The 15,776-nt window shown below is 39.0% G+C and overlaps 1 long non-coding RNA gene across 4 annotated transcripts in view; it reads left to right on the top strand.

Moving 5' to 3' along the window:
• LOC131108830 (uncharacterized) overlaps positions 1 to 15,776 on the top strand; it is a 56,061-nt gene that overhangs the window by 14,043 nt on the left and 26,242 nt on the right. For 3 of the 4 annotated variants that reach the window (XR_013627799.1, XR_013627797.1, XR_013627798.1), the window contains 2 exons: positions 4,739 to 4,886; positions 13,586 to 13,722. This is a non-coding gene — a long non-coding RNA (uncharacterized LOC131108830). Of the gene's footprint in view, positions 1 to 4,738; positions 4,887 to 6,284; positions 7,269 to 13,585; positions 13,723 to 15,776 lie in introns of those variants that run through there. The other variant, XR_013627796.1, reaches the window with a different exon arrangement.

Consider the following 15,776-nt stretch of genomic DNA (forward strand, 5'->3'; position numbering starts at 1 on the left):
TAAAGCATTTTTACTGCGCATCACTTTGGTAGGGAACGTCATGGGAGGAATCTTTGAAGACCGACGAGGAGTGTCCGCATCTGGGTTCCTCTCAGATCGCCGACTCCCTCGAAGCGGAGCCGCCAGTTATTTCCCCCCCCCATGGCTCCTGAAGACGGCAGAAGACATTGACCCAGGCCTCCGTAACGGCCCCTTTGTGACCGAGCTGGCTTGCAATGTTCCGTGGACACGGACTGAAGCGCATGACAGTTTAAGCCGCTTCTTGCCTGGCGATACCATTTCAACAAGGGGGCAATAGGAAGATACTACAATAACGGACGCGAGGGGAGTGCTGTAAAGAAGTTGGAAAGATTAAAACAACGGCATACATCAGTGTATGTCAACAGGGCTCCGCTAGCGTCTGCTTTTGCAAATACTTTTTCACCATCAAAACATCGAAGGTGAACCGGGGGAGGAGAGTCACCCTACGGACATAAGAATGATGAATGTTCTGGTGAGGGGAGGGACGGACAGGGGGTTTGAGGGGGCTTCAGGCTCATTGAGGGGCTCATGTGGAGCGTTCTTGGACAAACTCTCACTGCACCGTGTTTTCCCTGGAGAGGGCCCATTCATTTCCTGATGTTTTCCTTACAGAAGATGCTCAGCCGTAGTCGGCCGTGGATCTGGCAGTGTAAACATGACAAGGCTTTTACCGCATGTTTATGAAGTTATTGTTTTCAATGGGGCGTGAGCTGTTTTGGCTTTTAAAAAAAACACCCTACTGTTGTAGTAGTACTTCATAGCTGTGGGGTTTAGTTATTGTTGAAGTTTAGTGTATTATTTTTGTTTGTCGGCAACTTCCTGGTTTGTTTGCATGCTTTGCTCCAAAACTATTTTCCCGATTTCTGTGAAACATAGGAATAAACGCCATTTTTTATGTACTTGTTCTGGTTTGCCGCAACTTTCCTGACCTTGTAGTTTATTTCAAGTCATTCTGTTATGCTAGGTGGTAGTTATCATAACATAACTAGCGGGAGGACCGATCCAACTCTGCTCTGTGTATGATTGAGTGTCCCTTGGGCTTTGACTTTTTGGATTATTTTGAGTCATTCTGTTTATATGATGCTAGGTGGCGGTTATTATTAATAACTAGTGAGCTTTACTTGTTCTTGAATACCATCACTTTGTCATACAACACTGATTTGCTGCAACTTTCCTGACCTTGTAGCTTATTTCAAGTCATTCTTTTATGCTAGGTGGCGGTTATTATTAATAACTAGTGAGCTTCATTGTTCTTGAATAGCATCACTTTATCATACAACGTTGGTTTGCTGAAACTTTATGGACCTTGTAGCTTATTTCAAGTCATTCTGTTATGTTAGGTGGCGGTTATTATTAATAACTAGTTAGCTTTACTTGTTCTTGAATATCATAATTTTATCATACAACACTGGTTTGCTGCAACTTTCCTGACTTTGTAGCTTATTTCAAGTCATTTTGTTATGCGAGGTGGCGGTTATTATTAATAACTAGTGAGCTTTGTTCTTGAATAGCATCACTTTATCATACAACGTTGGTTTGCTGCAACTTTCCTGACTTTGTAGTTTATTTCAAGTCATTCTGTTATGCTAGGTGGAAGTTATTATTAATAACTTGTGAGCTTTACTTGTTCTTGAATACCATCAGTTTATCATACAACGTTGGTTTTGCTGCAACTTTCCTGACCTTGTAGCTTATTTCAAGTCATTCTGTTATGCTAGGTGGCGGTTATTATTAATAACTAGTGAGTTTTTTGTTCTTGAATACAATCACTTTATCATACAACGTTGGTTTGCTTCAACTTTCCTGACCTTGTAGATTATTTCAAGTCACTCTGTTGTGCTAGGTGGCGGTTATTATTAATAACTAGTGAGCTTTACTTGTTCTTGAATATCATCACTTTATCATACAACACTGATTTGCTGCAACTTTCCTGACTTTGTGGCTAATTTCATTCTGTTATGCTAGGTGGCAGTTATCCCAAAATAATACATGCCGGTGCATGACTGGGCGTACCATGGGCTTTGACTTTGTGGATTATTTTGAGTCATTCTGTTTGTTTATAGTATGCAAAATGCTAGTTAGCAATAATAACTGGTGGGTGGAGAGATTGCATTTAAACAATTCTACTTCTACAGTCTGCATGGGCACCATATGCTTTATCGTTGTGGTTTATGTGGAGACTAATGGTCTAAAGGTTGTCCATTACTACAGCACAGGGAAGTGCATTATGCCCATAAAAGTGTAAGACTCCAGAGACAGTGACATTGCTACTGCATGCGTGTCTAATTGTCCCGTGAAAGGAGGCCCTGCGTTTTGGCAAATTGCACCAGATTCATCTCACTATAAGCATCCCCTTTCCTGCCCCCGTCTCGGCTTTCCTCCACCTCATCGTGAAGCCCCGTTCTCAATAGAAGCCAGGGAAGGAACCTCACAGAAGGAACAGGTGTCCCCTCTGTCCGCCTGCAGTCGAGGTCCCGCGCTGGAAGCCTGGGAAAGGGCATGAGCCACCAGTGCAGGTTCTACCCCAGCGGGCAGGTAACAGTGCGCCTTTCAGGGGAAGCTGAGTTTAGCTAAATTGTCGATGCTTTTAGGAAAAAAAGGGAAAGCAGTCGAAGGTCCGTGTTCTCACCACTGGGAAGTGTTTTGATGTGCAAATCTGCTGAGAAGGAGACCGTGGGCTGACCTTCTTCGTTGATCTGCATCCTCATGTTTAAATTAATAGCAATGCTGTTATATTTTACCTGCATGCTGCCCTCAGTCTCCTCTTGGATAAAGTTTTGTGCCAATTAAGATGGCACATGAAATACTACACACTTTTTTTTGCTACCTTTTGGATACACGTGAGGGCGGCACGGCGGTCAAGTGGTTAGCGCGCAGACCTCACAGCTAGGAGACCAGGGTTCAATTCCACCCTAGGCCATCTCTGTGTGGAGTTTGCATGTTCTCTTCGTGCACGCGTGGGTTTTCTCCGGGTACTCCGGTTTCCTCCCACAGTCCAAAAAAACATGCTAAGTTAATTAGCCAATCCAAATTGTCCATAGGTATGAATGTGAGTGTGAATGGTTGTTTGTCTATATGTGCCCTGTGATTGGCTGGCCACCAGTCCAGTGTAAACCCCGCCTCTCACGCCGAAGACAGCTGGGATAGGCTCCCTTCCACATTCCAAAAACACGCTAGGTTAATTAGCGACTCCAAATTGTCCATAGGTATGAATGTGAGTGTGAATGGTTGTTTGTCTATATGTGCCCTGTGATTGGCTGGCGACCAGTCCAGTGTAAACCCCGCCTCTCACCCCGAAGACAGCTGGGATAGGCTCCCTTCCACATTCCAAAAAACATGCTAGGTTAATTAGCGACTCCAAATTGTCCATAGGTATGAATGTGAGTGTGAATGGTTGTTTGTCTATATGTGCCCTCTGATTGGCTGGCGACCAGTCCAGGGTGTACCCCCGCCTCTCGCCCGAAGACAGCTGGGATAGGCTCTAGCACCCCCCCCACCACGACCCTTGTGAGGAAAAAGTGGTAGAAAATGAATGAATGAATACACGTGTCTCCTTTCCAACAAACACATCTGAGAAGTAAATACAGGAATCTCGGCCGACATTGTTCCTAGCTTGTGTGGTTATAACTGATGCGTTTTCCAGCGGTACTATCATAAAATGGGGAGAAAAAAAAACAAAATCCAGCTCAAACAAAGGCAAAAAAAAAAAAAAGAATCTGAGAGAATAGTCATTTTTATGATTTAAAGCAGTGAAGATGACAAAGTTGTCGGATAACGCTCAAGCACCGGGATGGATGTAGCTCCCACAGGGAAGAAGGTCATTTGGGAAAAGACATGAAAAGAGCTGAAGTGTGCGCCCCGCAGCATAAAGTGAGTGATCAATGGCGCAGGTGTGGAGGAGGAACAGTAGGGCAGGTAAATATCTCTGAGGCTAACACCCTAAACACCTCATTAGGTACAAATTTGTGCGAACCCTGACGGATGGCTGTATTATTACACCATTCCCAGCATCCATTCATAAATATGGCGGAGCAGCTAATCAGTCAACATGAAGGATTCGGTTCTACGCATGACCCCCTTCAACACGAAAAGTCCACCGAGTGATAATATATTGATGGGGAGCGCCATTAAAAACGGTTTCAAAACCCCCCTCTTGCAATCATTTGCGCTGACCCAGAATGCAGTATTTTCTTAACGCAAGCAGCAGGCCGCTTTGATGTTATCTCCCTATCCAAACAAGCGGAGGGCCGGCTGCCCCCGCCGCCTCGCCGCCCCACGCCTGTGGCCACAGAGGATGGCGTCGATTAATCACCGTGAAGCCTGCGAGGGCCCGCTCATAAATCGCATCGCCGCTCCTTAAACAGGAGAGCCCCAGGGCGCCGAGGCGTCATTCATCAACACTCCCCCTTCTGGAGGAAGGGGTAAATAAAACTGGGCGAAGCAAATCCCTCACTTGTGATTTTAGACATTTTTTACTCTGTTTTGTTTGTTTAGGCATTCATCACAATGTATACTGAATTTTGTTTTTAATTTGAGGCACTAATCTCCACAAAAATAAAAATAAAATTGAAGCAAAGTGACAATTTTTGATGTTTCGCTATGTTAAAAATTACATCCAGGCATCCGCACAATAAAGTAAATCAAATTCAATGCATTTACAGATTACCTCCATTTTGTTTCTGACCCCTTCTTTTTTTTTCTCCCTTTTTTTGAGCAGTTCAATCTCCATCATCAGGCTTGTGACCCCCCACAAAAGGCCTGCCTGGAGACACATGACAGCGCCACAAAGACAACACAGGTGGCTGCTTGAGGACCACCTGGAGCAAGACAGGGCAGGAGAGCTGCGACATCTGGGAAAATCACCCGTAAGTATTCCTGGAAGAAAAGACACGGATGCATGCACTTTTATATTCATTGATCTTAGTTGTCATAGTTTGTATTAACAATCGTCAAACTTAGTCATTTTTAAATCTCTTTATTTTAAAATCTATCATTATTTTTGAGATTATTATATATTGAATTTATATTATCTACATATCTATAATCTACATATTTAAAATCAATGTGCATGGAAGTGTCTGAATGACTTAAAAAAGGCGAACAATATTAACATGCTAACATTAGCATGCTAACACCCAGCATTCATTTATTCATTTTCTACTGCTTATCCTCACGAGGGTCGCGAGTGGTGCTGGAGCCTATCCCAGCTGTCTTCGGGCGAGAGAGGCGGGGTACACCCTGGACTGGTCGCCAGTCAATCACAGGGCACATATAGACAAACAACCATTCACACTCACATTCATACCTATGGACAATTTGGAGTCGCTAATTAACCTAGCATGTTTTTGGAATGTGGGAGGAAACCGGAGTACCCGGAAAAAACCCATGCAAACTCCACACAGAGATGGCCGAGGGTGGAATCGAACTCAGGTCTCCAAGCTGTGAGGCCGTTTGCGCTAACCACTCATGCAGCCTAACATCCTGCATAATAGTGCAAAATATTAGTATAATTATGTTAGAATGCTAACATGCACTCATTAGCATGCTCGCACCTAGCATAACAGCCTACCTCTGAAAATGCTAGAAATGTTAGTATAGTTATGTTAGCATGCTAAAATTGACATGCTAGTATGCTGACACCTAGCATGATAGCGCTAAGTGTCTATAACTTCATATTGATGAAAATTGCAAAAATGCTAGTGTGCTCATGTTAGCATGCCAGCAATGCTAACATGCAATGCTAACACCTAGCATGATAGTTAATTAATATACGTGTTTACCCATGAAAACAGCAAGAAATGCTAGTATGCTAACATTAGTATACTAACAATGTACTGGAAAGTGCTCTGACCATTTTGTAGTGGCGTTATATGCACACATTACGACAGTGGTCCTATCCCACAATGTTTTTTTTTTTAATCCTTTAAAAAAAATTCCTGGATCCAAACGGGTGAGCCAGATCGCCCCCAAAATTGTATCTTCCATTTTTTTCTTCCGTATCCCATTTCCGACAATTCCTGAAAATATCAGCCAATTTCATTCATTGAACACAGACAAACAGATAAACTTATCATTGCCTTTAGAGTTGTATAAATGTAATATAAATATTAATTTTAGATGGTTTTCAATATTACTTATGTTATTTCAGGTGGTGGATATCATCATTAAGATTCAACAATCAACCTGTATCTATCTATCTATCCATCCATCTATCAGCAACATCTAAATTTGACCTCTTTCTCCCGTTTCCTCCACTACTGCAGTTTCCCAATGAGATGCTGTGTCACGCTGCATAGTGAGATTACATGCCCTCCTTTCATGACCATGATAAATCTCTACCGTCCATGCCCACCTTTTGAACCGTCCGCTCCATCCAGGCGACACAACCCACATTTGTCATCCATGATGGAGAATTAGACTCCAAATCAGCGGAGATGTAAGGGGATTCCCAAGGAGAGCAACAGAGGGCTAGAAAATGGAATCAAAGGACATGAATCGCCTGCTTTTATCACGCAGACTTACTTGCTGGAAGAGCATAGTTGGACCACGATCAAGGAGCAGTCTCCCCATTAAGCCACTTCGCAGGAAATAAACACAATAGTAAAACTGTGGAAAATACTCCTCCCTTTCTTCTTATCAGCTCCCAACATCCTTTTTCACCTTTATTTTCATCCTTTTTGCCCTTTTTCTTGCCTTCCAGCATAAATCTTCATTGTAATATTTGCATAATTCCACATTGAAGAAGGAGGAAATAACTTAACTGGAGTGCCAGTGGTGCCAAGAAGCAACGGAAGAAGAGGTCAAAAGGTGACTTAGCTTGATGCTATCTCACTTTTTTTTTTATACTGCAAAGCTCTAAAGGGGCTAGAAACGTGCATGACTGGAATTCCAGACCGGGAATTCTATCACTACCACTACCACTGACCTATAGGATACAGCTAGTGAGAATAAAAAAAAAAAAAAAAAGACAAAATAGTACTTCTGTGGCCAACAAACAGGACGATAAGAGGAATGGACACATGACCTTTCACCCCACCTGACCCCCCCCGAGCACCTCCTCCTTCCTTCCTCGTCTGCCACCAACATCACAAAGAAACACACACATGGTGGAGGGGGTGCTTTAAGTACCCAAATCCTTCTCGGACCCCCTTCTTCTTCTTCTTCTTGTGTCCGTCACATCAAAGCTGCCCAGGGGTTGAGAGGGAGCTGACCCATGGGAGAGGTAGCAGGAGGACCCTGCTGTTTGCCTTGGCGGCCGTGTGGAAAGAGACAAACAGGCAGCTCCCAGGCAAGGCCTTCTGATGCATTAAATCCACGGAGGCTTCTCAAGGCCATGCGTGACAGAGCTGATTGTTTGTTCTCTGATCACACACACACTCGAAAGGACTTTAACTACACACACTGTAGGCACACACTTGTCATTCACTGTCAGTCTGGGCCACTGACACTGATTCATTTGCACTAGGGGCAAGTTCTGTTGTGCCCCATATTTTATTGATTATATTTAATTGTCATATTTTATGTGTAAGCAACACCATCCATTCATTTTCTACTGCTTATCCTGGAGCCTATCCCAGCTGTCACTAACACCACATAATGCATAGTTCAAAATGTTAGAATGCTAACATGCAAACATTAGCATGCTCACACCTAGCATAATAGCGCAAAGTGTTTGTAAAGATCCTATCCCTGAAAATGCTAGAAATGTTAGTATAATTATGTTAGCACGCTAACATTGACGTGCTAGCATGCTAACACCTAGCATGATAACGCTAATTGTCTGCATAACTTCATTCATTCATTCAGTGTCGCGGGGGTGCTGGAGCCTATCCCAGCTGTCTTCGGGCGAGAGGCTAATTAACCTAATTAGAGTCGCTAATTAACCTAGCATGTTTTTTGGAATGTGGGAGGAAACCGGAGTACCCGGAGAAAACCCACGCATGCACGGGGAGAACATGCAAACTCCACACAGAGATAGCCGAGGGTGTAATTGAACTCGGGTCTCCTAGCTGTGAGGCCTTCGCGCGAACCACTCATCACTAACACCACATAATGCATAGTGCAAAATGTTAGTATAATTATGTTAGAATGCTAACATGCAAGCATTAGCATGCTCACATTTTTGCAACAAAGTGTTTGTAAAGATCCTATCCCTGAAAATGCTAGAAATGTTAGTATAATTATGTTAGCACGCTAACATTGACGTGCTAGCATGCTAACACCTAGCATGATAACGCTAATTGTCTGCATAACTTCATTCATTCATTTTCTACCGCTTATCCTAACGAGGGTCGCAGGGGGTGCTGGAGCCTATCCCAGCTGTCTTCGGGCGAGAGGCTAATTAACCTAATTAGAGTCGCTAATTAACCTAGCATGTTTTTGGAACGTGGGAGGAAACCGGAGTACCCGGGGAAAACCCACGCATGCACGAGGAGAACGTACAAACTTCACACAGAGATAGCTGAGGGTGGAATTGAACCCGGGTCTCCTAGCTGTGAGGCCTTCGCGCTAACCACTCATCACTAACACCACATAATGCATAGTGCAAAATGTTAGTATAATTATGTTAGAATGCTAACATGCAAGCATTAGCATGCTCACACTTAGCATAATAATAAAGATCCTATCCCTGGAATGCTAGAAATGTTAGTATAATTATGTTAGCATGCTAACATTGATGTGCTAGCATGCTAACACCTAGCATGATAACGCTAATTGTTTGCATAACTTCATATTTATGAAAATTGTACCGGGAGAAAATCCACGCATCCACGGGGAGAACATGCAAACTCCACAGAGATGGCAGAGGGTGGAATCGAACTGGGGTCTCATAGCTGCGAGGCCTGTGTGCTAACCACTCGCCCACCGTGCAACCCTAGATCCAACATGAGTAAAAATGAATTCTCCTCCTATTCTGTGTGGAAGTGGTACATTTTACGCTTTCTTAGTTTAGATTAGAATAAGTTTAGAATAAAAGTAGTTAAAATAGGTGTTATTTGAAGCGTACTAGGCAAGTCATAAATGTTTACATATATATTCTATCTATTAACATTAAGTAAGTAAGTTGCCCCTAATGAGGGGCTACTGTACTGTATGTACAGGCTATTTATACAACTCACTACATCCTTTGCACATTTGCAGAGAATGCGCCCCCTTTATTTTACTTGCGGCTGTGCAGTTAATTCCTGTAAGTGCTAATACAGACACGGATGCGGTGTGTGTTTTCATAAAGACGTGTATTTAATTCAACTGCTGTACACACTAATGACCCATAAGGAGGAATATTGATGGGAAAACTTAACAACCGGCAGCTCCGATTTCACCGGCGAGATGGACAAAATACACCTGACGCTCGTTTGAGCTACTTCTCATACTTTTTTATGAAGTGTCTCCATCTCTAGAGTGCAACTAAAATACATCAGCGGCGTTCACAGACTCCACGCATCTTATCTTTGCTTTACAAGGTGACAAAGCTGGCTGCTGTGTCCGAGCACAGCTGGCATCCGAGCAAAGGGGGGGGGGCTTCCATGTGTTCTATCGTGTTATGTCCGGCGAGGGCATTTAAATCTCGATGCCTTTTCCACATGGCTAGTGGAATGACGATGTGGGAATCGTGCAGGGATGTAAGAAAGACGGTGTCTGATACGTCTTAATTCACCGCCTCAATGATAAATATATTGACGTGTTAGCCTCACAGAATAGCGACGGAGGCGGGGCTTAAGTGTCCATCCGCATGTCCATTATCCACCACGCCTTTCCCCCCCCCGCCTCTGACCACTAAACCCTCTCCTCCTCCTTCCCTTTTGAAGGCTGAGTAATTAACACGCCATCTGATCCATCATCCTTCCACAGAGCCTCTCTAGGGTAACACACATAAATCTATGAACTCACACACACACACACACTGACACACACTCGCATGAACAGGTGATCCATCACACGGCGTTAACTGGACCGGAGGAGCTGTCAGTCGCGTCTCTGGCGCATGGCGGTGACCCTGAGGTCAGCACGAAGACACCGTCATCACGATCCTGTTAGAAATGGGATGTATCATAAAGCCCTCGTGATTGGCTGATATTATTATTAAGGAAATCAATAACTTAACATCCAATCCTAAGACATTTGTTTTCTAAAGGGGGGAAAAAAAAAGATTTTATTAATTTGCATGCATGTGAATATTCTTTTTCAGGCTACGCAGTTATTTGGTGTTAATCTAGAGATTAACGTTTCATAATAATGCACAGCAAGAAAAGAATTAATCTTTATTGTGAATGAACAATGATGATTTCATATGTATCCACAATAAATGTAAGCATTATTAGTGCACATCATATTAATTTTGTTATTTTTTAAATATTATTTGGCATTTTTATTGCCTTGTGAAAGTATTTATATTAAAAAAAATAGAATTATTTAGAATTTATTTATGTAAAATGTAATACATTTTAAATTAATAATATTCAATGACATTATGAGTAATTGGGTTTTAATGAATGGTAATTAGAATTTTTTTTTTTTATTAAATGTTGTGTATGATTGTTGGATGTGTATCCATGATAAATGTAAACATTATCAGTGCATATGATGATATTAATTTTGTTATTTTTTAAATATTATTTAGCATTTTTATTGTTGATTTTTATTTATTTTATTGCCTTTGGAAAGTACTTATATTGAAAAAAAATATAATTAATTCTTAGATTATTTAGAATTTATTTAAGTAAAATGTAATACATTTTAAATTAATATTAATTAATATTATTAAATGATAATATGAGTAATTGGGTTTTAATGAATGGTCATTAGAACTTTGTTTGAATGAAATGTTGTATATGATTGTTGGATGTGTATCCATGATAAATGTAAGCATTATTGGTGCATATGATGATATTAATTTTGTTTTTGTTTTTTATTATTTAGCATTTTTATTGTTGATTTTTATTTATTTAATTGCCTTGTGAAAGTCCTTATATTAAAAAATATATTAATTATTCTTAGATTATTTAGAATTTATATATGTAAAATGTAATACATTTTAAATTAATATTAATATTATTAAATGATAATATGAGTAATTGGGTTTTAATGAATGGTAATTAGAACTTTGTTTGAATGAAATGTGATGTTGGATGTGTATCCATGATAAATGTAAGCATTATTAGTGCATATGATGATATTAATTGTTATTTTTTTAATATTATTTAGCATTTTTATTTATTTTATTGCCTTGGGAAAGTATTTATATTTAAAAAAATTATAATTGATTCTTAGATTGGATTTAGAATTTATTTATATAAAATGTAATGCATTTTAAATTATTATTAATTAATATTATTCAATGATAATATGAGTAATGAATGGTAATTAGAACTTTGTTTGAATGAAATGTGGTGATTGTTGGATGTGTGTGTGAAAGGTTGAATAATGTAACGTTAGAAGGAGCGATAACCTCAATAAAAGACGGAAAAGGGCGACTATTTGTTCGCCATCAAAGTGTCTATTTAGTGGCACCTGTGCCGACTCGACGCTCCCACATCTCCCGTTAGTTTTAGGACATCACGTTCTACACAAAGAGCGTGAAATCGCTTTGATTTCCGATGTGGTCAGGAAAAGTTCAAGCCTCTTAAAAGCAGCAGAAAGAGAGAAAAGGGGGAAAAAAGGTTGGGATTTAGTTGCTTGGGCCAGGTCATCAAAGATGTTTGACAGAATACTTTCTCTCTGAGGTCAAAGGTGAGGCAGGCTGTCCAAAATAAGACTGATGCACCGACTGATTTATTCTCTGACATTTATTTGGGCATGTCCTCCATTTGATACCTTTATCTGATTGGCTTGCCATCAGATACTCATGTACTCATGTGTGAGAAAGTACATTGTGAGATTTGTGCTTTCTTCTGTATTCATTTCTATGATGCAAAGTGGCGGTTATCGTAAATAACTGGCAGGAGGAGTGACCACTTTAGTTGTAAAGTTGCTTGTGCATGAGCAGGTGTACCTTGAGCTTTGTTGATTCTTTTTGTTGAGTTTTTCTATTTATTTATATTGTAGAAGGTGGCAGTTATCATTAATAACTGGCTTGGGGAGTGAGTATAATTATACAAGTTGCCTACCACGCATGCACATGTGTTGTTATAATAGCGAGTGCATTCTTATTTCAGGTCTCTGTGCTAATTTCTATTGTGGAAGGTGGCATTTATTAATAATAACTGGTAGGAGGAGACAGCAAAATAATTGCAGAACTCATCTACAGAGGACACACATGTGCTCTTGTATGAACGAGCACATCGTTATTTCAAGTCTTTTTGAAAATTTCTTTTGTGAGAGGCGGCAGTTATAATTAATAACTGGCAGGGGGAGTGATTATAATTATACAAATTGCCTACCACACATGCACATGTACTGTTATATGAGCAAGCGTATTCTTATTTCAGGTCTCTGTGCTAATTTCTATTGTGGAAGGTGCCAGTTATTAATAATAACTGGCAGGAGGAGCCAGCAAAATAACTGCAGAACTCATCTACAGAGGACAGACATGTGCTCTTGTATGAACGAGCACATTATTTCAAGTCTTTTTGTACATTTTTTTTGTGTGAGGCAGCAGTTATCATTAATAACTGGCAGGAGGAGTGAGTATAATTATACAAGTTGTCTAGTACGCACATGTACTGTTAGATGAGCGAGTGCATTATTATTTCAGGTCTCTGTGCTAATTTCTATTGTGGAAGGTGCCAGTTATTGCAAAATAATTGCAGAACTCGTCTACAGAGGACACATGTGCTCTTGTATGAGTAAGCACATTGTTATTTCAAGTCTTTTTTTAAATTTCTTTTTGTGTGAGGCGGCAGTTATCATTAATAACTGGCAGGGGGAGTGAGTATAATTATACAAGTTGTTCAGTACACACGCACATGTAGTGTTATATGAGCGAGTGCATTCTTATTTTGGGTCTCTGTGCTAATTTCTATTGTGGAAGGTGCCAGTTATTAATAACTGGCAGGAGGAGCCAGCAAATTCATTGCAGAACTCATCGACAGAGGACACATGTGCTCTTGTATGAGTAAGCACATTGTTATTTCAAGTCTTTTTTTAAATTTCTTTTTGTGAGAGACGGCAGTTATCATTAATAACTGGCAGGAGGAACAGGGAAATAATTACATGTGCTCTTGTATGAGCGCGTTGCTATTTAGAGTAATTTAGCTTATTTCTATTGCATGTGTTTCGAGCCTTTCTGTTGTATTTCTGTTGCGCAAGGTGCTCGGTATCGCGGATAACTGGCAGGGGGGGAGCATTGTGACTATCGCTATTGCGTTTGGCTGTCGCCCCACAGAGTCAGGGACTTTTGATGTGTTCCAACAGCGCCAGAGGCAAAGTGTCAGCACAGAGAAAAGAAAAGAGGTTCTAATCCATAGTTTGCAGGTGTGTTGGACTTTTGTAGGCCAGCAGAGGTTGATGCCGACAAAGAGCATTGTGGCCTGGAGAACAATGAAGGCAATGTCTAATCCCTCTGCGGCGCTGACACTTTGGGCCTTCAAGCAACCTGACCGCTCATTTCTCTTCTCTTCTCCAGGATGACACGCATGGGAAAAAAGCCACTGAGAGACTTAGCCTTCACCTCCTCCTCCTCCTCCTCCTCCTCCTCCCTCCATTATCACCTTAGAAGATGAGAGCGTGCCACTCTCTGAGGCTGTGTGATCTTGTACACAGGTATTTGTTTTATGTACATTTTAACCATGGAAAAACACATGCTATAAATGCTAATATGGCATCAAACAAAAAGTTATTTTTAAAAGGACAACTAAGCTGGCAAGAATAACATCTTGCAGGGTGAACAAAATGTTTTGGTAAAGAAAAATATGATTTATTTATGCAGTTGCAGCTCTTAGTCATAAGTCTTAAACATATATAGTCATATCTAGTTTTTCAATGAAAACATTTTAAAAGAAAAAAGGTCATTTTTGAAAAGAAAAAAAAGAAACATGGAATAAATCTGATTAAAAATCGATACAAAATTAATTCAAATTATTTTATATAATTTTTTTCCCCAAGAAAAAAATGTTAGGAGAAAAAAAAATTAATCATTAAAGAGAGAAAAAAAATCTAAACCTTGACAATCACATTTTAAAGAAATGAAAATCAATTTAATAATCATGTAAAATTAAAATATAGATTTTTTTAATTTCCAAGAAAATGTTTTTGTGAGAAATAAAAACCTTAAAAATCACTTTATATAAATATTAAAAACAGATATTTTTAAAGGATTAAAAAAATTATCTTGAGATATTTGGGGGAAATAAAATGTTTTTCAGAAACAAAATTATGAGTAAAATGTTTTATTTTTTTTAAAGGTGGCATCATAAACCTTGAATACATATAGTCATAAAAAAAATTCATGAAAAAATATTTTAAAATGAAAAAAAAAGCTTTTTTGAAAGAAAAACTCATAATTTTGCATGAATTTATCTGACTTTTTTAGTTCAAAAAACATTTTTAATTTTAAAAGAATGTCTTATTATTTTATCTTCACATTTTTTCAAGAATATATATATATATATATATATATATATATATTTTAATGGGGAACAAGGTCATTTTTCTAAAGGGGACGTAGTATGATCATGTTGTGTTTTATTTTTAAATGGTAATTTTACATGATTAAGGTCATTTTTAACCTCAGTTGCAGAACTCATTCAGCTAATTCCTGTATTTCAGACGACCGTTTCCCTCCTAACAAAGAAAGTATCTTCTATTATTATAAACAAAGCTGTGAGGAACTCATCTGACTCATAAGGGGAAGTGTATACATGAGAGAAAAAAAAGGTGATTGAAATAGTTTGGGATTCCTCATTAGCGCCATTTGAGTGAGAGGATATGGAATAACAAACATTCTCAAAGTGCTTTTGGAAAAAATCTTCAGCGTCCATCCAGTTTTCAGGGCGGTCGGTCGGTCGCAGAGGCATCCTCGCTGAACCTCCTCATGTTGGCTTTGGACCTAACAGCTCCTTTCTGTTCAAGGAATGCTGCAGTCATACCAAAAAAAGCAGGACAAATTTGCATTGTGCTGATTTTTCATAACTGATGGCTCAACTGAGCTTTATTTTTTTTTGCTACCATACATAGTACGCGTTTGAAATAACTTGCAAAAATTGATACCAGAATTATTGGCAAATTTTTCATTGTTTTTTACTCAATAGAGGAGAAAAAAAGAAACATGACAGAAAATCTTTATGTAGGGTCAAACATGTGGACACACTGCCATCTGCTGGACGTAAAGAGTTATTGCTCGTAAATATGTCACTACAGTAAAATTGTATACGTCAATTTTTATTTTGTTAAAAAAAATGAATTACCATTAGTAATTTAAAAAAATTACCATTGATATTTGTTTTTTTTGGGGGTCTATAATAATAATAATAACAATAAAAATAACAATAATAATATTATTATTTTTATTTTAGCCTTTTTTTTACAAAAAGTAATAATAATAATAACAATAAAATAACAACAATTATTATTATATTATAATTATAATAATTATTATTATCATTATCATCATTTTACCTTCCTGAAGTCTGCATTTTTCTAGAAATTTATGTTTTTTTGTAAAAAAAGGCTACAATAAAAATAATAATTATTATTATTGTTGTTTTTTGTTAAAAAAAGGCTAAAATAATAATAATAATATTATTAATAATAATATTATTATTATTGCCTTTTTTTTTTTTTACAAAAAACACACATTTCTAGAAAAATCCAGACTT

The sequence above is a fragment of the Doryrhamphus excisus genome, linkage group LG7, assembly GCF_037039965.1.
Source record: "Doryrhamphus excisus strain RoL-2023G ecotype Guam linkage group LG7, RoL_Dexc_Guam_v1.1, whole genome shotgun sequence".
Taxonomy (NCBI): Eukaryota; Metazoa; Chordata; class Actinopteri; order Syngnathiformes; family Syngnathidae; genus Doryrhamphus; species Doryrhamphus excisus.